The 20831-nt window shown below is 38.4% G+C and overlaps 1 long non-coding RNA gene across 1 annotated transcript in view; it reads right to left on the minus strand.

The window, feature by feature from the left end:
- Nucleotides 1-20831, minus strand: part of LOC129649903 (uncharacterized) — a 358650-nt gene that overhangs the window by 213503 nt on the left and 124316 nt on the right. The gene's annotated exons all lie outside the window — the stretch shown is intronic.

Raw genomic sequence — 20831 nt, forward strand, 5'->3', positions numbered from 1 at the left:
GCTTGGACTAATACCCAGCCCCCTTCTATTGCAGGTCGTAGAATGGACAAGAAAAGACCGATCGTATCAACCAATTACTCTACCCATATGCCCCCTCCCTGGAATGTGAATGGGCCTTCACACCCTGGGGAAGAGGGAAAACTAATTAACATTTCTTTAGGCTATGAAGTCCTTCCCTTGTTCATGGGCCCAGCAGAATTGAGCATAAAAGTCAGCTGACAAACTTGGGCTTTCACTCTGCCTCCCCAAAAGGATTTTTGGATGTTGCTTAGAATATTTACTGCCCTTTCTTTGTCTGTGAACCATGTTTATACTACTGAGACTTTAGGGAAAGAATTAGGGAAAGAACAAAGAACATTATACAAAGGGTTTACTTATAAAAACTTTACATATACTCCTGTTCAGTGGGACAAATGTCAAACCAAATCAAGAAAATTAATGTTTGTGGTAATCATACAATTGTTGATTGGGGACCCCGTGGTATGTGATTATCTGACTGCGCAGATGATATTAACAACACTGTGTGATATGGAAGGTCATTGACACTACAATGGAACATTACTATGACAAAGGACTTCTTGGGTGGCTTGACAGTGGATTAGTCCCACCTCCTTCTAGGATCATCCTCGATAAACAGAGTGGGCCTGAACAATGGGACATTTGGAAACTTGCTGCGAGCACCAAAAAACTTGGAACTTGGACCGGACATTTTACAGGGACCAGTCGTGGTCATAGTAACTATTTCTATAATCAGTCATATTTTATCCAGGCCTATGTAGAAGGGGACGACAGAGGATGAGACGGCTGGATGACATCACTGACTCGATGGACGTGAGTCTGAGTGAACTCCGGGAGTTGGTGATGGACAGGGAGGCCTGGTGTGCTGCGATTCATGGGGTCACAAAGAGTCGGACACGACTGAGTGACTGATCTGATCTGATGTCCCAATTCCTTTTGTTATAGCCATAGGAAACTTACAATAAGACTTTATGTTCTGTAACTTGTATTAATTGTAAACTATATACTTGTCTTAATTCCTTTATCTCTTTAAGAAATGATTCCCTTTTGATTCTTCAATCTCAACGTAATTTGCGGTTACCAGTAAATCTCCAACGACCCTGGAAAGAAGGTCCCATGGCTGGACTTGTTTCCAGATTACTTTAATTTTGTGCTACTCTTGATTCATTTTAATCATAATGCCTACAAATCAAATTTCATTTCACAAATATAATAAAATAGGGGGAATTGTCAGGAGGCATTTAACAGGAGGCTTCCTGTGTGCTGTTTTGGATCTGTCAGGAATCCTCTGTTCCTTTTTAATTCCTGAATATTCAGGAATTAAGAGGAGACACAAGCCTCTCCCAGGGCTGAGGGATCCAGGCATTTCCTTCATTAGTTTTTCAGTACGGTGATAAGTACCCTCCTTCCTTCTTGTGAACCATACAGTAAAAGTGATTCTTTACAACTCTCTCTCTCTTTAATATGGATCGCCTATGTTTTGTAAGTCTGGAATTTTAATCTTTATCTGAGAATAACTACCTTGTAAGACAGTATATATGCCCACACCATGTTGGTTAAAACACCTCTGCTCCATCAGAGCTTTGGTTCCCGTGTTTTGCTTTCTTTCACTCTCTCTCTTTCTCTCTCTCTCTTTTTCAGGCTAATTCTCTGGAGTGTAGAGGCCCTCTGGGTTCACTTTCCTGCCCAGGCTTCTAAGACCCTCTTGAGAGGGCGCTCTGTGCCTTCACCCCCCTTGAGAGGGCGCCAGAGGCCTTCGTGAACAGAGCAAGCCCTGTGTCAGGGACTTTATTGGTTTTCTGCATAAACCAAGGAATATCAGCTTCTTTCTCTCTCCTTTACTTTCTTATCATTATCTCCGGACCACTAGGTTCCGGTCCAATAAAGGACCTCAACAGCCTAAATCTCAACATTCAGAAAACTAAGGTCATGGCATCTGGTCCCATCACTTCATGGCAAACAGATGCTGAAACAATGGAAACAGTGATAGACTTTATTTTTTTGGACTCCAAAATAACTCTAGATGGTGACTGAAGCCATGAAATTAAAAGACACTTGCTCCTTGGAAGAAAAGTTATGACCAACCTAGAAAGCATATTAAAAAGCAGAGACATTACTTTTCACAAAGGTCCATCTAGTCAAAGCTATGGTTTTTCCAGTAGTCATGTATGGATGTGAGAGTTGGACTATAAAGAAAGCTGAGTGCCGAAGAATTGGTGCTTTTGAACTTGGTGTTGGAGTAGTCTCTTGAGAGTCCCTTGGACTGTAAGGAGATCCTACCAGTCCATCCTAAAGAAAATCAGTCCTGAATATTCATTGGAGGGACTGATGCTGAAGTTGAAACTCCAATACTTTGGCCACCTGATGCGAAGAGGTGACTCATTGGAAAAGACCCTGATGCTGGGAAAGATTGAAGTCACGAGGAGAAGGGGACAGCAGAGGATGAGATAGTTGGATGGCATCACTGACTCAATGGACATGAGTTTGAGTAACTTCCGGGAGTTGGCAGTGGACAGGGAGGCCTGGCGTGCTACAGTCCATGGTGTCACAAAGAGTAGGACACAACTGAGCAACTGAACTGAACTGAACTGATGGGACCAGATGCCATGATCTTAATTTTCTGAGAGTTGAGTTTTAAGCCAGATTTTTCACTATCCTCTTTCTCTTTCATCAAGAAGTTCTTTAGTTTCTCTTTGCTTTCTGTGCTAAGGTTGGTGCCATCTTCTTATCTGAGGTTATTGGTATTTCTCTTGGCAATCTTGATTCCAGCTTGTGCTTCATCCAGCCTGGCATTTTGCATGTATTCTGCATATAAGTTAAATAAATAGGGTGACAATTTACATCCTTGACATACTCCTTTCCAGATTTTAGAACCAGTCTGTTGTTCCATTTATAGTTCTAACTGTTGCTTCTTTACCTGCATACAGATTTCTCAGGAGGCAAGTAAGGTGCTCTGGTGTTCCCATTTCTAAGAATTTTCCACAGTTTGTTGTGATCCACCCAGTCAAAGGCTTTGGCCTACTCAATAAAGCAGAAGTAGATGTTTTCCTGGAACTCTCTTGCTTTTTCAATGATCCAGTTGATGTTGGCAATTTGATCTCTGGTTCCTCTGCCTTTTCTATATCCTGCTTGAACATCTGGAAGTTCATGGTTCACACACTGTTGAAGCATGGTTTAGAGAATGTTGAGCATTAATTTGCTAGTGTGTGAGATGAGTGCAATTGTGTGGTAAGTTTGAGCATTCTTTGGCATTGTCTTTCTTTGGGATTGGAATGAAAACTGACCTTTTCCAGTCCTGTGGCCACTGCTGAGTTTTCCAAATTTGCTGGCATATTGAGTACAGCTTTTCACAGCATCATCTTTCAGGATCTGAAATAGCTCAACTGGAATTCCATCACCTCTGCTAGCTTTGTTCGGAGTGATGCTTCCTAAAGCCCACTTGATTTTGCCTTCCAGGATGTCTAGCTCTGGGTGAGTGATCACACCATCATGGTTATCTGGGTCGTGAAGACATTTTCTGTATAGTTCCCCTCTGTATTCTTGCTACCTCTTCTTAATATCTTCTGCTTCTGTTAGGTCCACACCATTTCTGTCCTCTATTGTGCTTATCTTTGCATGAAATGTTCCCTTGGTATTACTAATTTTCTTGACGAGATCTCTATTCTTTCCCATTCTATTCTTTCCCTCTATTTCTCTGCACTAATCACTGAGGAAGCCTTTCTCATCTCTCCTTGCTATTCTTTGGAACTCTGCATTCAAATGGGTATATCTTTCCTTTTATCCTTTGCCTTTTGCTTCTCTTCTTTTCTCAGCTATTTGTAAGGCCTCCTTAGAAAACCATTTTTCCATTTTGCATTTCTTTTTTTGGGATGGTCTTGATCACTGCCTCCTGTACAATGTCACAAACCTCCTTCCATAATACTTCAGGCACTCTCTCTATCAGATCTAATCCCTTGAACCTACTTGTCACTTCCACTGTATAATCATAAGGGATTTGATTTAGATCATCCCTGAATGGTCTAGTGGTTTTCCCTACTTTCTTCAATTTACGTCTATATTTGGCAATAAAGACTTCATGATCTGAGCCACAGTTAGTTCCCAGTCCTTTTTTTTGCTGACAGTATAGACTTTTCCATCTTCAGCTACAAGGAATATAATCAATCTGATTTCGGTACTGATCATCTGGTGATGTCCGTGTGTCGAGTCTTCTCTTGTGTTGTCGCAAGAGGGTGCTTGCTATGACCAGTTCGTTCTCTTGGAAAAACTCCATTAGTCTTTACTCTGCCATTTTGTACTCCAAGGCCAAATTTGCCTGTTACTCCAAGTAGCTCCTGACTTCCTACTTTTGCATTCCAGTCCCTTATAATGAAAAGGATATCTTTTTTGGGCATTTTTCTAGAAGGTCTTGTAGGTCTTCACAGAACCATTCAACTTCAGCTTCTTCAGCATTACTGGTTGGACCACAGACTTGCATTACTGTGATACAAATGGTTTGCCTTGGAAATGAACAGAGGTCATTCTGTCATTTTTGAGATTGCATCCAAGTACTGCATTCCAGACTATTTTGTTGACTATGAGGGCTATTCCATTTCTTCTAAGGAAAAGTGTTACCAAAACTAGTGTTACATTATTAGTGTTACCATAGTATATCTATTTTCCATATATATCTTTCAATTTATGTGTATTTACATCTAAGATACATTTCTTACAGACAACATATAAGTTATCTTAGATTTATGTAACTCAGAATTCTTACCATCATATTTGAATTTTACCTTTAGTGTCAATAGATTACTTTGGAAAGAAAAATAGATTATTTTTTTGTTTGTGCTTATATCAATTTTGCATATTTTTCTTTAATTGTGTATTAGCTTTAATTTTTTTAAACGTATATGCTACAAATATATGTATATTGCCTATATAGATGATATAATTATTTGATATATATTTTATTTGTCATCTTAAATGTTTTTTCAGTTAAGGCAGTATGCTAATATATCATGAATTAATTTGAATTTTTTCAACTCAAGAAATTATATAAATAAAAATATATTTTTGTGTTTAAACAAGTAATTAACAATTTAAAAATGAAATGGAGCCTTGAGTACTTTCCAATTTATTCCTATGTCTTTCTAGGTACCTGTAGGTAAGAAGTTTTCCATTTTTTGCCTTTAATTCAATAAAATAAAATTGACTGGTTATTCTATATTAATTAAACTTATAGTATTGTGTATAAATTCACATTTGGAAGCATTCTACATACTTCCATTTACTTGAGAGTTCCAATGCTTATCTCAATGTTCATGGCCTACATTGAAACTAAAGAATTTCTCATTGATCTCAAGTTTCTGAAATGATAGGATGTAGCAACTGAGCTCTGCAAAGAAGATATAATCTTTGCAATATATAATATATAGCTATATACTCTCCATTACACAGTATTCAAAAGTGGCACGGAACCACAGTTACTAAATAGAAGCCACAAACTATATATCTGTGTTATGTTCTGTGGTGCCTACCCCTACCCTCTGTTTCTTATAACTGGTTTGGAATATTGAGAACTTTCAGAAAAATAAGGAGAAGGAGGAGGAGAAGGAGAAAGACATAAAGCTTGAGAACCATGTCATTTCCCATCTTTGAACATATCACTCTCCATTGCCACTGAGCACCAGCTGATCACTTTCAACATCAATGCATTTGTTTCCTCTCCATAAGGACAGTCTATGTGGTGTCATTTGTATTCACCTCGGGCAGACACAGAGCCTCTGCTCATTTCATCAAAGAACTATTTATGAGGCTGTAAAAAAGATGAGTTTCTCCGAATAGTCTCCAAATTAAACTTTTTAAAGTTTAATGTTGGCACACAAGAATAATTACAGTTATAAACCATTAAACATTTAGAAGAAATTTATAGGATTGGAGGGAGAAAATTTACAGCTGTGGCCTAATACAATAAATTTCCTCTGTAAAAGCAGAACCACAGAAACATTTCTATTCTGGACTCCAGAGAAAGAAAATGCTTTATTAACATTACCCAAACATGGAGGCACTATTTTTGGACATTATTTATACAGAAAGATGAATACCTTTTAAAGATATAGTTAATTAACCTTATAAGCCAAAGTCAATTTTTTTTAACGTCAGTAAATAGAGTGCACTGAACTCATTTATAAGATTAGACTATATATAAAACTCCCTTATACTGGAAAACAATCCAGTGCCTTAGAGTATTTTTTATTTTTTCTAATAGTTATTATACAGCAACTATTACATTCCTGGCTGGGTTGGCCATGGTGGTAGGGCATCTCTATGGAGTTCAATCATGATGTTTAAAAACAGAATTACCCAGCCCCGCAACTGCAGCTCAGTTTCTAGGAGACGTCCTCCTCTGAAATTCTAATAGGCCTTCATAATGCAGACACGCTTGTTTTTTACTGTTTGCTTAAATAAGGACTGTGTTCTGGTGGCCCATTAATGTGATGAAGTAGAGACGTCAGGAAACCACTCAGTCATTGTGAGAAAATATCTGGTTATCCAACTGATTGCCTATTCGCTTAATAATAACCCACTGCTTAGCACTCATGCTACTTTACTGTCATGTTACTTTAGCCAAACATTCATGTCTTCCTGTTTAACTATTTTTTTGTGACCTTCAGTAGGATTTAAAACTGTTTTTCCAACAGATCGTGTATATTTCTTATCAATTCCTAGGTTTTGGTTTTTTTTTTTTTTTTTGCTTGTATAAATAATTTGTTTCATTAATTTTATTACCTCACTGGCTGTTGTTACCCACCTCTTTATTGAACTATCATATCACTTGCTGTTTTAATTAAGTCTCTTGGGTACTTGAGGTAAATGGTAATACGATGTGTAAATAAGAATAATTTTATTCCCCCTAATTTTTACTCCTCATTTCTTTTAAATACTTATAGAAGACTCTTAAATGATTGTAGTGATAAAGGAGATCCTTATGCTTTTCCTTAACTTTATTGGAGAAAGTTTCAGAGTTTGGTCATTAGATTTGTTGCTAACATTGTGTTGGTTGAAATAAGTGAGTAAGCAGATAGCTCAAATTATGCTTACAAGTTATTTTTTTGAGGAAGTTTTAACATTGCAAGGAGAAATATCAATAACCTCTGATATGCAGATGACACCACCCTATGGCAGAAAGTGAAGAAGATCTAAAGAGCCTTTTGATGAAAGTGAAAGAGGAGAGTGAAAAAGTTGGCTTAAAGCTCAACATTCAGAAAATGAAGATCATGGCATCCGGTTCCATCACTTCATGCAAATAGATGGGGAAAGAGTGGAAACAGTGGCTGCTTTATATTTTTTGGGCTCCAAAATCACTGCAGATGGTTACTGCAGCCATGAAATTAAAAGATGCTTACTCCTTGGAAGGAAAGTTATGACGAACCTAGACAGCATATTAAAAAGCAGAGACATTACTTTAACAAAGGTCTGTCTAGTCAAGGCTATGGTTTTTCCAGTGGTCATGTAAAGATGTGAGACTTGGACTATAAAGAAAGCTGAGTGCTGAAGAATTGATGCTTTTGAACTGTGGTGTTGGAGAATACTCTTGAGAGTCCCTTGGACTGCAAGGATATCCAATGAGTCCATCCTAGAGGTTCATTGGAAGGACTGATGTTGAAGCTGAGACTCCAGTACTTTGGCCACCTGATGCGAAGAGCTGACTCATTTGCAAAGACCCTGATGCTGGGAAAGATTGAGGGCAGGAGGAGAAGGAAATGACAGAGGATGAGATGGTTGGATGGCATCACTGACTCAATGGACATGGGTTTGGGTGGACTCTGGGAGTTGGTGATGGACAGGGAGGTCTGGCGTGCTGAGGTTCATGGGGTCACAAAGAGTCGGACATGACTGAGTGATTGAAATGAACTTAGGAAGTATGTGTTTCATCACTGAGTTTTTAGAATCTAAGAAGACAATACACTTTCCTAAAATTTTGGTCTACTACTGTAGAGAATTATGTTAACAGATTGATTAATAGACAAATCCTTATCTTGCTGGAATAAGCCATAACTTGACTGTGCTAATTATTATTTTGATATTTGGCTGGATGATTTGATAAAATTTTATTAAAATACAAGAATATTTCATTCTTTCTAAGAATGATGATTCAGTAATGACTCTTGGAAATAATACTAAAGAAGATAAATAAAAGCATAAATATTTATCAAACTTACATGGGTGGCAAGTCAATCAATGAGTTAACTTTATAATCTATTTATTTGTGTTTTTACAAAGCCAAAAATAACTATGAAAATTAAATGTGAGTTTTTAGCAAGTGACCATGCTTACTACTACATTTTTGAAAATGATTATCTAATTATATGATATTTTACAAATTAGTCTTTTACTATGATAGACAACAGACTGGTTCCAAATAGGAAAAGGAGTTTATCAAGGCTGCATATTGTCACCCTGTTTATTTAACTTATATGCAGAGTACATCATGAGAAATGCTGGACTGGAGGAAGCACAAGCTGCAGTCAAGATTGCCGGGAAAAATATCAATAACCTCAGATATGCAGATGGCACCACCCTTATGGCAGAAAGTGAAGAGGAACTCAAAAGCCTCTTGATGAAAGTGAAAGTGGAGAGTGAAAAAGTTGGCTTAAAGCTCAACATTCAGAAAACGAAGATCATGGCATCTGGTCCCATCACTTCATGGGAAATAGATGGGGAAACAGTGGAAACAGTGTCAGACTTTATTTTTCTGGGCTCCAAAATCACTGCAGATGGTGACTGCAGCCATGAAATTAAAAGATGCTTACTCCTTGGACGGAGAAGACAATGGCACCCCACTCCAGTACTCTTGCCTGGAAAATCCCATGGATGGAGGAGCCTGGTGGGCTGCAGTTCATGGGGTCGCTAAGAGTCAGACATGACTGAGTGACTTCACTTTCACTTTTCACTTTCATGCATTGGAGAAGGAAATGGCAATCCACTCCAGTGTTCTTACCTGGAGAATCCCAGGGACGGGGGAGCCTGGTGGGCTGCCGTCTATGGGGTCACACAGAGTCGGACATGACTGAAATGACTTAGCAGTAGCAGTACTCCTTGGAAGGAAAGTTATGACCAACCTAGATAGCATATTCAAAACCAGAGACATTACTTTGCCAACAAAGGTTCGTCTAGTCAAGGCTATGGTTTTTCCTGTGGTCATGTATGGATGTGAGAGTTGGACTGTGAAGAAGCCTGAGCGCCGAAGAATTGATGCTTTTGAACTGTGGTGTTGGAGAAGACTCTTGAGAGTCCCTTGGACTGCAAGGAGATCCAACCAGTCCATTCTGAAGGAGATCAGCCCTGGGATTTCTTTGGAAGGAATGATGCTAAAGCTGAAACTCCAGTACTTTGGCCACCTCATGCGAAGAGTTGACTCACTGGAAAAGACTCTGATGCTGGGAGGGATTGGGGGCAAGAGGAGAAGGGGACGACAAAGGATGAGATGGCTCGATGGCATCACTGACTCGATGGACGTGCGTCCCAGTGAACTCCGGGAGTTGGTGACGGACAGGGAGGCCTGGTGTGCTGCGATTCATAGGGTCGCAAAGAGTCGGACACTACTGAGCGACTGATCTGATCTGATGATAGATATGTTAATAAAGTTACTCCAACCAAAACCTTCACATTGTTGTAATAAACCCTATTTTTACTTCTAGAATGGTGAAATGAGGAACTTGATGGCACTGTCTCCAACAGCGACAACAACAACAACTATTTAACTAGAAATAATTACAACAACAAAAATTTTTTTTAATCTCCAGAAACTATCTAAATGATACGTAGCAAATAGGGAAACAGTCACTCACTGAAATCTTCTAAATCTTTGTGAGAAAACCTGTGGTTGTGGAATTTGAACCATAGACTACTCCTATGTTTCTCTTCAGATCTGCATATGGAAAATCTGGATGGTTGTGGCAAAAAGGAAGCTCCTTCTCTTTCCAGCTCCTAGTCTAGGGCTGTGATTTCACACCAAAAGGGAAGGGCACTAGTTTATCTTGTCTTCTTCAACTCCATGTTGCAGACATACTCTTCTGGGTGAGCATTGACAACAGGACTGATCGTCCCTTCATTGCCACAGGCAATGAAGAGCCTGGGAGAAAGCAGTTAAGAGGGTCTGGTATCTCCATAATACTGACAGAGACAGGCAAAACAGCAGAGCAATCAGAAATATAAGACCCTGATAGGGAAAGGTAAAAGAGACCTCTTGAGATTACATTCAGCCCTGGGAATCATGAAGACTGTGCACATTCACTAGGCTGCACCCAATCTCAGAACAGGAAGCAACCTTTGGAAACAATCCCTGTATCTCACACTTATCTATTAACAGAAAACAACTAGCACAGGGGGCTTAACTACAACCTTTAATCAATGTTGGCTGAATATTAGGCTACTCTAACCATGGTACAACTACTAGGAATTTTATTTGTTTAAAAATCAAATAACATGCACCCCATCTGGAAGAGTGTGTGTATGCTCAAGGGTATGCCCTCTTAAAAGTAATCAGAATGGGTACATCCAAGCAACTATTTCTGACTGAATGTTTGCTAAAAACTAACTGTAAAATAGCTTACAAACTACTCACATATACAACATTAAAGAGTAGAAATCTAACTGTGGTAAAGAACCATCATGTTTCAGGTCAATAGAGTCATTAAACAAAAAAATGAGCAATCAAACAACAATAGCAGTTCCCCATAGGTGTTTGCAGGTGGGAATCAGTCTCCATAGATTTAACATTATCTTAAGATATAATTTACAGCTGAAAAATTATAAGACATGCAAAGTTCTGGAACACATACCACATACAAACAAAACAAAATGAAACCTACAACAGAAACTTTCTGTGGGAACCAGATTTTCAACTTATCAAAGTCAACAGATTACCAAGCAGCTAAGATTAATCTATTCCAAGAACCAAAGCAAACTGTGTATAAAGAATGAAAGGAAATCATGAGGATAATATCTAAACAGTGAATATCAATAGTAAGATAAAGATTATAATAAAGAACTGCATGAAAATTCTAGAGTAAATCAAAATGAAAAATCACTAGATGCTCAGTAGTAGATATGAGCAGAAAAAAAATTTAGCAAACTTGAATAAAGAGTATAGAAATTATCAATCTAAAGAAGAGATAAAAATAAAGTGATATAAATAAAGCCTCAGAAAAAATGTGAGGCATCAGCTTAGATAGTAAATAATCTGCCTGCAATGCAGGAGACACCAGTTTGATCATGGGTCCAGAAGATCCCCTGGAGAAGGTAACGGCAAACCACTCCAGTATTATTGCCTTGAGAATTCCATGGAGAGAGGAGCCTGGTGGGCTAAAGTCCACGGAGTCCATCCCAATGATCTAGACATGACTGAGTGACTATCACTTTCATTAACAACATCAATATATGCATAATGCTAAAAGGAGAAGAGAGAGAAAAAAGGGCAGAAAAAATATTTGAAGAAGTAATGGTTTAAAATATTCTAAATTTGATGAAAAATATTAACCTATACATCCAAAAATATAGTGAACTTCAAGTAAGATAATTACAAAGATATTTGCACGCAGATACATTACAGTCAAATGCTGAAAGCCAAAGATAAAATTTTTTAAAAGCAGGAAGACAACTCATCAACAACTCAGTTGAGAGAGAAACAACTCATATGAAGGAAATCAAGTAAGAGTCATCAGACTTCTTATCAGAAACAGTAGAGACCAGAGAGTGTTGTGATACTGTTGTGGATACTGTGTTGGATAACTGTTGTGAACAAGTTATCCAAAGTTCTAAAGGTAAAACCAAAAACAAATTGCTATTATATCAATGAAATAATCAAAGAAAACTCTTCAGGTTCAAAGTAAGTGAGAGCAGACATAAATTCAAAGTCACATGAAAAAACAAAGAATGCTAGTTTAAAAAAATATGCAGGTAGTTATAAAAGTAATTACATATTTCTTCTCCTTTCTCTAATTAAAAATTTAATATAACAATATGTATATAATTGTTATTGGAGGTGTATATATATATATATATATACACACACACACACACACATACATATATATTTTATATCATGTCAATTAATACAAATATATAATAGCCATACAAAAGTAGGCAAGTGGGAATAAAAGTGTACTGCAAGGGAAGGCAATGGCACCCCACTCCAGTACTCTTGCCTGGAAAATCCCATGGATGGAGGAGCCTGGTAGGCTGCAGTCCATGGGGTCACTAAGAGTCGGACACGACTGAGCAACTTCACTTTCACTTTTCACTTTCCTGCATTGGAGAAGGAAATGGCAACCCACTCCAGTGTTCTTGCCTGGAGAATCCCAGGGACAGGGGAGCCTGGTGGGCTGCCGTCTATGGGGTCGCACAGAGTCGGACACGACTAAAGCAACTTAGCAGCAGCAGCAGCAGCAAGATGGTAACACAAATTTCTACAAAAAATCAAGAGAATTAAAACGGGAGTGATGAAAATGTTCTATATTAGATATGGCAATGCTTGTCCAACTCTAACTTTACTAAAAAAAACCCTGAGTTGTATGTTTTAAGCAGATTTTTGGAGAAAGTATCATTTGAAATAAATTATTAGTGTAAGAATTATCCCAGAAAGAACATCACGTACAAATAATGAAATATTATACTTATGATCTGAGGCTATTCAGACATAATATATGGTGTGGTAATTGATGAAAAGATGGAGTTTGCAAGCAGGATAATAGACAAGGAAAGGTCAGCCAATGAAAGCTTTTATAATACTAGGATTTTTTTTTTTTTTGTCTAACTGGATCTTAATTTGAAAAGACACAGTATATTTCATAGCAGGTCATCTGATATAAATATTATTTCATTAGTTCATTCCACAGCATTTATTAGCATACATTAAATAAAAGCACTTTGCCTCACGTTGGATTTTATGAAGTTGCTTAGCTTGTCTGATACATTAAAGAAAAATAGTAAACTAAGGTTACAACTGAGACTTAAAAAAATGATAGGTTGAATTTCTGTAGTGACTTCATAGACATCAGTTATCAGAATAGCCTTCAGCAGAGAACTGTTGGGTCATAGTATATCTATTAGAAGATACAAGATAAAAACAGAAGCATTGAAAAAGAAATCCTGTCTACCCTGTACATTGGGAATGCTTAGTCTTTCAGTAAGAAGAAAACAGAAAACAGAGAGGGGGAAGAAAGGAGAAAAAGAAGCAGATAAATATGTTTATACTAAAAACAAAATCTTATTCACACTAATATTTTTAACAACTTCATATTACCTGGGTCTGGGTGGTTTGGTGGCTAAATCCTATCCAACTCTTGCAACTCCATGGAGTATAGCCTGACGGGCTCCTCTGCATGGAATTCTCCAGGCAAGAATACTGGAGTGGATTGCCATTTCCTTCCCCAGGGGATCTTCTCCAGCCAGGAACTGAACCCAGGCCTCCTGCATTGCAGGCAGATTCTTGTTTTCTCAGAAGCTCTTTGTTGACTTAGTTCTTAAGAAGTAGCACTTTAATGGACATTTTGAAAAATCATAGTTCTTATTCTGTTTGTGTATTAGATACTGTTTGAATTGGAAGAAGGAAATTGGTAGAAATATGGAATAGTAAGAATCTGAAAAAAGGATGACAATTACTTTAGTAGATAAGGCTTGTACTGTTCCTTATTTCACTGTCTTCCTGCCCAGAATTTGTTGACTGGTGTAATCAAGTGAAAGCACTGGTGATGGATGTCAGATGATTATAATTTCTGTGTTGTAGTTCCAGCTATCACAAGTCTGAAATATTTTCAGAATGCTGCAGCTGCAACTGATGCCATTTCTGAGCAATGATCATAACAATTTGCAAATATACATGGATTAGCATTATACTAATGTGAGCCTTGGAAACCAGTACACTCTGCAACTGTTTATTTACAATGTATAAATGTCCAGTCCTATGGGAACTTTTGCAGAAGGAAATGGCAACCCACTTCAGTATTCTTGCCTAGAAAATCCCATGGACAGAGGAGCCTGGCAGGCTATAGTCAACGGGGTCTCAAGAGTGGAACACGACTTGGCAACTATACCAAGGCACCACTACCACCATAGGAGCTCTGTACCAAGATGAGGCAACCAATGGGTTTCAAAATGGCACAAATATAAATTACAAATTGAATACATATCTGGAAAATACATTATCTCTATACACCCAAAGAGAAAAAAACTGAAGTTTATAGACCAACTTCCTCTGTAAAGCATGCTCATGAAACTCTGGATTGATGCTTGAATTAAACCAAAGGTAATGATTAGGGATTTTTAAAAATCATTTTAAGCTGAAAAGCTTTGGAGAAATTGGTTTCTCATGAAATTTAGTTTTTACTCTAAAATGGAGCTTTACCTAGGCAGTTGATTAAGACACATTTTTTTCCTTGATAAAATTCACAGACTGGTCTGTGGACTCTTACCCACAGGAAAGCAAAATAAAGACAAACAGGATAATTCAATTTTTCCTTTCAATTATATTTTGTATAAATTTCTTTCTCTATTTAGAAAGTCAGAAAAAAAAAAAAGAACAAAGTGATATACACTGAATTTTCTTTAATGTCTTTTTTGAAGTAGATCTAGTTTAATTATTTAAAATGAATTTGCTGTTCAACATGGACAGTGTTTCTTTCACTATACAGACTATATTTCAAAGTACATGAACTATGAGATTATCCAAAGATCTTTCATTCAGTTCAGTTCAGTCGTTCAGTCATGTCCGACTCTTTGTGACCCCATGGACTGCAGCACACTAGGCCTCCCTGTCCATCACCAACTTCCGGAGTCTATCCAAACTCATGTCCATTGAGCCGGTGATGCCATCCAACCATCTCATCCTCTGTCGTCCCCTTCTCCTCCTGCCCTCAATCTTTCCCAGCATCAGGGTCTTTGCAAATGAGTCAGCTCTTCGCATCAGGTGGCCAAAGTATTGGAGTTTCAGCTTCAACATCAGTCCTTCCAATGAACACTCAGGACTGATTCCCTTTAGGATGGACTGGTTGGATCACCTTGCAGTTCAAGGGACTCTCAAGAGTCTTCTTCAACACCATAGTTCAAAAGCATCAGTTCTTCGGTGCTCACCTTTCTTTATAGTCCAACTCTCACAACCATGCATGACCACTGAAAAAACTATAGCCTTGACTAGATGGACCTTTGTTGGCAAAGTAATGTCTCTGCTTTTTAATATGCTGTCTAGGTTCGTTGGTGTTACATATTTTTTGTGTGTGATATTGTAAATGTTATCCATGGAGAATGCATGTATGGAAATGGAAGTACATACACTTACTCTAAAAATACATTGTTAGCTAAAAGTTCTAAAAATATATGACGAATAGAAGGATCCTTTTCATGTTGTTGCTCATCAGCAACAATAGTAAGAAACAAAAATAAGCAACAATAAAATAAGCATCAGCAACAATAAAATAAGAAGCAATCCTTATTTATTAGAAATCTAGATCCAAACTCAGTCTATAGTTCTATATGCCCCTAGTTGATATCATGTACAAGATTTAGTGTGCTTCCTTTTAAAAAGTACTGCCCCTCACTACATGACTCTCAGGTCCAGGAAAACCAGAGAAATCCATATTTCAACAAACTTCTAGGTAATTAATGGTCTTTCATTGAAGAACACAGAATAAAAAATGCTGTAATGGTACACGATTCAAACAAGAATTAAATTGAACAATGCCTACTGCCTGTTATGTGGATAATACAATGTTGGGGACTGTTAAGGATAAAACAGAAATGAGAGTCCTGGTCATTAATCTGAAGGGGCCAATGATGCAGTTTGGGAAAATTAAAAATGCACAAGGCAAGTATGTATAAAAGAGCAATCAATTAAATAAACAGTATTTACTGAGGGATGTTAGTACTGAGGGAGATCACTGCAAGCCCAAGTTTTTGATAATGTGTCATCAGTTCAGTTCAGTTCAGTCACTCAGTCGTGTCCGACTCTTTGCGACCCCATGAATCGCAGCACGCCAGGCCTCCCTGTCCATCACCATCTCCCAGAGTTTACCCAATCTCATGTCCATCAAGTCAGTGATGCCATCCAGCCATCTCATCCTCTGTCGTCCCCTTCTCCTCCTGCCCCCAATCTCTCCCAGCATAAAGATGATAAAATAGAAGACTTTGTTGGTTCTTTAAAAATGAGAACCATCTGAATATTCAGAGATTAGTAGATAGGATCTTTTTGTCAAAGCGGTAGATTTGCAAGTTACGGAGTTAGAATGAAATAAGAACTCTAATTACATACTGAAGAGAACTGTGAAAGTATATAGAATAAGTAGGATGACATCAAATTAAGAAGAAAAATAGACAACAGGCAGAGTAGAAGACACTGCACTGATTACTATAAAATGTGGTCTCTTTCATCAAAATAATACAAAGATTTTTTTCATGTGATGCAAGAATGACTCTGATAACATTTATGTAAACATGAATAAAACACCATTTTTATAAAATCAAGAATGAGAATATGGAAGAACTGGTTGTTGCTTATTTAACAATCTAATCAATATGTTATATACAGTAGAAGAACAAATATTTTAATTTTTAACTTAGAATTAGAAAAGGCCACAAAAGCTTTCCCATCCATTTATTACATTTTCCAGTGCACAATTTGGACTGTAGATGTCATAATACCCAACTATTTTTTTTCCTATTACATCATGATGCAATATGTTGGAAAAGACTAATACTACATATTAATGTCTCCATGGTGTGGAGTTATACTTACCTATTTTAGAATAAGCAATTAATTTAAAAATGCAATCCAGATGTGTCTATTATTATATTACAAATATTTATATAAATATAAAATAAATAGTGAGGTTTCACTTCAGTGATTCTGACATGCCAATTGTATTATTAATTAATGGTATAAGCTTTTTACTTAAAAATTTTATGAAATCTGTGGTTGGCTATAAAAACAAGATGCAAATAGAGATGATCAAGAATAGAAACAGAGGGTTTAGAGGGGGAGGAGCCAAGATGGCGGAGAAGTAGGACGGGGAGAACACTTTCTCCCCCACAAATTCATCAAAAGAGCATTTAAATGTCGAGTAAATTCCACAAAACAACTTCTGAATGCCGGCAGAGGACATCAGGCACCCAGAAAAGCAACCCAACTCTTCGAAAGGAGGTAGGAAAAAATATAAAAGACAAAAAAAGAGACAAAAGAGGGAGGGACGGAGTTCCGTCCCTGGAAGGGAGTCTTAAAAAGAGAGACGTTTCCAAATACCAGGAAACCTTCTCACTGCCGAATCTGTGCCGGGCTTTGGAAGCACAGAGGGCAACATAAAAGGGAGAAAAAAAAAAAAAATAAACAATTAAAAATCGCGGATTGTGAGCCCTACGGTAACTCCCCCAGCTGAGAAGCAGCGCAGACGCCTGCACATAGCATTAGCAAGCGGGGGCTGGGCAGGGAAGCGGGGCGCGGGCTGTGTCCCTTAGAGTAAGAATCGGCCCGAATGTCCTGAGCGCTATCTGAGCGAAATAATTTGGGCTAGCAAACCAGACTGTAGGATATCTACCACGCGAAAAGCCAGCCCTAACCTAAGACACCGCCAGGCCCGCGCACAGAACAAAGGACTGAACAGAGATAGCCGGCTGCAGACCTTCCCCCTCCGGTGACAGGCAGCCAGAGCCATAAGGGGGCAATCGCAGCCCAAGAGAGACACTATCTATAAAACTGTAAGCAGGCTTCTTTGCTAACTAAAACTTCTTGGGGGTCTGGACGGTCAACAGCTGCCTGAGAAGGTGCACCGGTTTTACACCCAGATAACCGAGTGGCGGGGAGGCGATAAGTCGCAGCATTGGCGCCCGCCAAAAACCTCATCACCTGAGCTGCTCGACCTGGGAAGAGCACAAAACGCAGGCCCAACCGAGTCTGCGCCTCTGAGGACTACCCGAGTGCCTGAACCTGAGCGGCTTGGACCTGGGAGCTCAGCCCAGGGCCGGCCTCTGATTGTTCCCGGCGGAACAACCTACAGCCCGAGCAGTGTGGGCAGGGAGGCTACACGCGCTGTGAGCGGGGGCAGACCCAGTGTGGCTGAGGCACTGCGAGCGCACGCCAGTGTTATCTGTTTGCAGCATCCCTCCCTCCCTCCCCACAGCGCGGCTGAACAAGTGAGCCTAAATAAAATAAAAAAATAGTGTCCTCCACCGTCCCCTTTGTGTCAGGGCGGGAACCAGACACTGAAGAGACCAGCAAACAGAAGAAGCTATAACAGAGGGAAACACCTTGGAAGCTACAGGCCATAGATTAAAACCCTGTGGTTACTACGAACTACATAGGAAGGGGCCTATAGATCTTGAGACATATAAGTCGGACCAAGGAACTAGCCAAAAATGAACTGAACCCACAATACTCAAAACAAAACCAGAGAAAGACCTAGATATATTTTTACTATTTTTACAATCAATCTTTCTTTCTTTTTTTTTAATAAAAAAAAATTTTAAGTCCTCTATTGTCCTTTAATTTTCACTTTTATAACTATTACTTTGCAAAAAAAAAAAAAAGACCCTATTTTTTTTTCTTCAGCAAAGTTCATATATATATTTTATAATTTTTTGACCGTGTTTTGTTTTGTTTTTTTCTTTTTCTTCTTTTCTTTAACATTGTATTTTTGAAATTCCAAACTCTACTCTAGATTTTTAATTTTAGCCTTTTGGTATATGTTATCAATTTGGTACCTATAGTTTTTTTCATAATTTCTGTGACTTTTTTTTCCCTCTATTTCTTTCTCTTCTTCTTTTGTATAACATCGTATATCTGCAATTCCAAACTCTACTCAAGATTTTTAATTTATGCTTTTTGGTATTTGATATCAATTTTGTACCTGTATTTTCTTTATAATTTTTGTGACATTGTTTTTGTTGGTTTGTTTGTTTTCTCTCTTTATTTTTCTTCTTCTTCTTCTTTTTTTTTTAACATTGTATTTTTGAAATTCCAAACTCTACTCTAGATTTTTAATTTTTGCTTTTTGGTATTAGTTATCAATTTTGTACCTGTAGTTTCTTTATAATTTTCGCAACCTTGTTTGTTTTTCTTTGTTCGTTTTTTCTCTCTTTTCCTTCTTCTTTTCATTAACATCGCATTTTTGAAATTCCAAACTCTACTCTAGATTTTTAATTTTTGCTTTTATGTATTTGTTACCAATTTTGTACCTTTAAGAACCCAATCTTCAGGACCCATTTTTCACTAGGGAACGAGATTACTGGCTTGACTGCTCTCTCTCCCTTTGGACTCTCTGTTTTCTCCACCAGGTCGCCTGTATCTCCTCCCTAACCCCTCTCTACTCTACCCAACTCTGTGAATTTCTGTGTGTTCCAGACGGTGGAGGACACTTAGGGAACTGATTACTGGCTGGATCTGTCTCCCGCCTTTTCATTTCCCCCTTTTATCCTTCTGGCCACCTCTGTCTCCTTCCTCCTTCTTCTCTTCTCTGTATAACTCCGTGAACATCTCTGAGCGGTCCAGTTGTGGAGTGCACATAAGGAAGTGACTACTGGCTAGCCCACTCTCTCCACTACTGATTCCACCTCATCTCATTTGGGTCACCTCTAACTCCCTCCTCCCACTTCTCTTCTCCATGTAACGCTGTGAACCTCTCTGAGCAACCCTCACAGTAGAGAAACTTTTCATCTTTAACGTAGATGTTTTATCAATGGTGCTGTATAGAAGGAGAAGTTTTGAAACTACTGTAAAAATAAGACCGATAACTGGAAGTAGGAGGCTTAAGTCCAAACCCTGACTCCAGGGAACTCCTGACTCCAAGGAACATTAATTGACAGGAGCTCATCAAACGCCTCCATACTGACACTGAAACCAAGCACCACACAAGGGCCAACAAGTTCCAGGGCAAGACATACCAAGCAAATTCTCCAGCAACAAAGGAACACAGCCCTGAGCTTCAAGATACAGGCTGCCCAAAGTCACCCCAAAACCATAGACATCTCATAACACATTACTGGACATTTCATTACACTCCAGAGAGAAGAAATACAGCTCCATCCACCAGAACATCGACACAAGCTTCCCTAACCAGGAAACCTTGACAAGCCACCTGTACAAACCCACACACAGTGAGGAAACGCCACAATAAAGAGAACTCCACAAACTGCCAGAACACAGAAAGGACACCCCAAACTCAGCAATTTAAACAAGATGAAGAGACAGAGGAATAGCCAGCAGATAAAGGAACAGGATAAATGCCCACCAAACCAAACAAAAGAGGAAGAGATAGGGAATCTACCTGATAAAGAATTCCGAATAATGATAGTGAAATTGATCCAAAATCTTGACATTAAAATGGAATCACAGATAAATAGCCTGGAGGCAAGGATTGAGAAGATGCAAGAAAGGTTTAACAAGGACTTAGAAGAAATAAAAAAGAGTCAATATATAATGAATAATGCAATAATTGAAATTAAAAACACTCTGGAGGCAACAAATAGTAGAATAACAGAGGCAGAAGATAGGATTAGTGAATTAGAAGATAGAATGGTAGAAATAAATGAATCAGAGAGGATAAAAGAAAAATGAATTAAAAGAAATGAGGACAATCTCAGAGACCTCCAGGACAATATTAAACGCTACAACATTCGAATCATAGGGGTCCCAGATGAAGACGACAAAAAGAAAGACCACGAGAAAATACTTGAGGAGATAATAGTTGAAAACTTCCCTAAAATGGGGAAGGAAATAATCACCCAAGTCCAAGAAACCCAGAGAGTCCCAAACAGGATAAACCCAAGGCGAAACACCCCAAGACACA

Source organism: Bubalus kerabau, chromosome 4, assembly GCF_029407905.1.
Source record: "Bubalus kerabau isolate K-KA32 ecotype Philippines breed swamp buffalo chromosome 4, PCC_UOA_SB_1v2, whole genome shotgun sequence".
Lineage (NCBI taxonomy): Eukaryota > Metazoa > Chordata > Mammalia > Artiodactyla > Bovidae > Bubalus > Bubalus kerabau.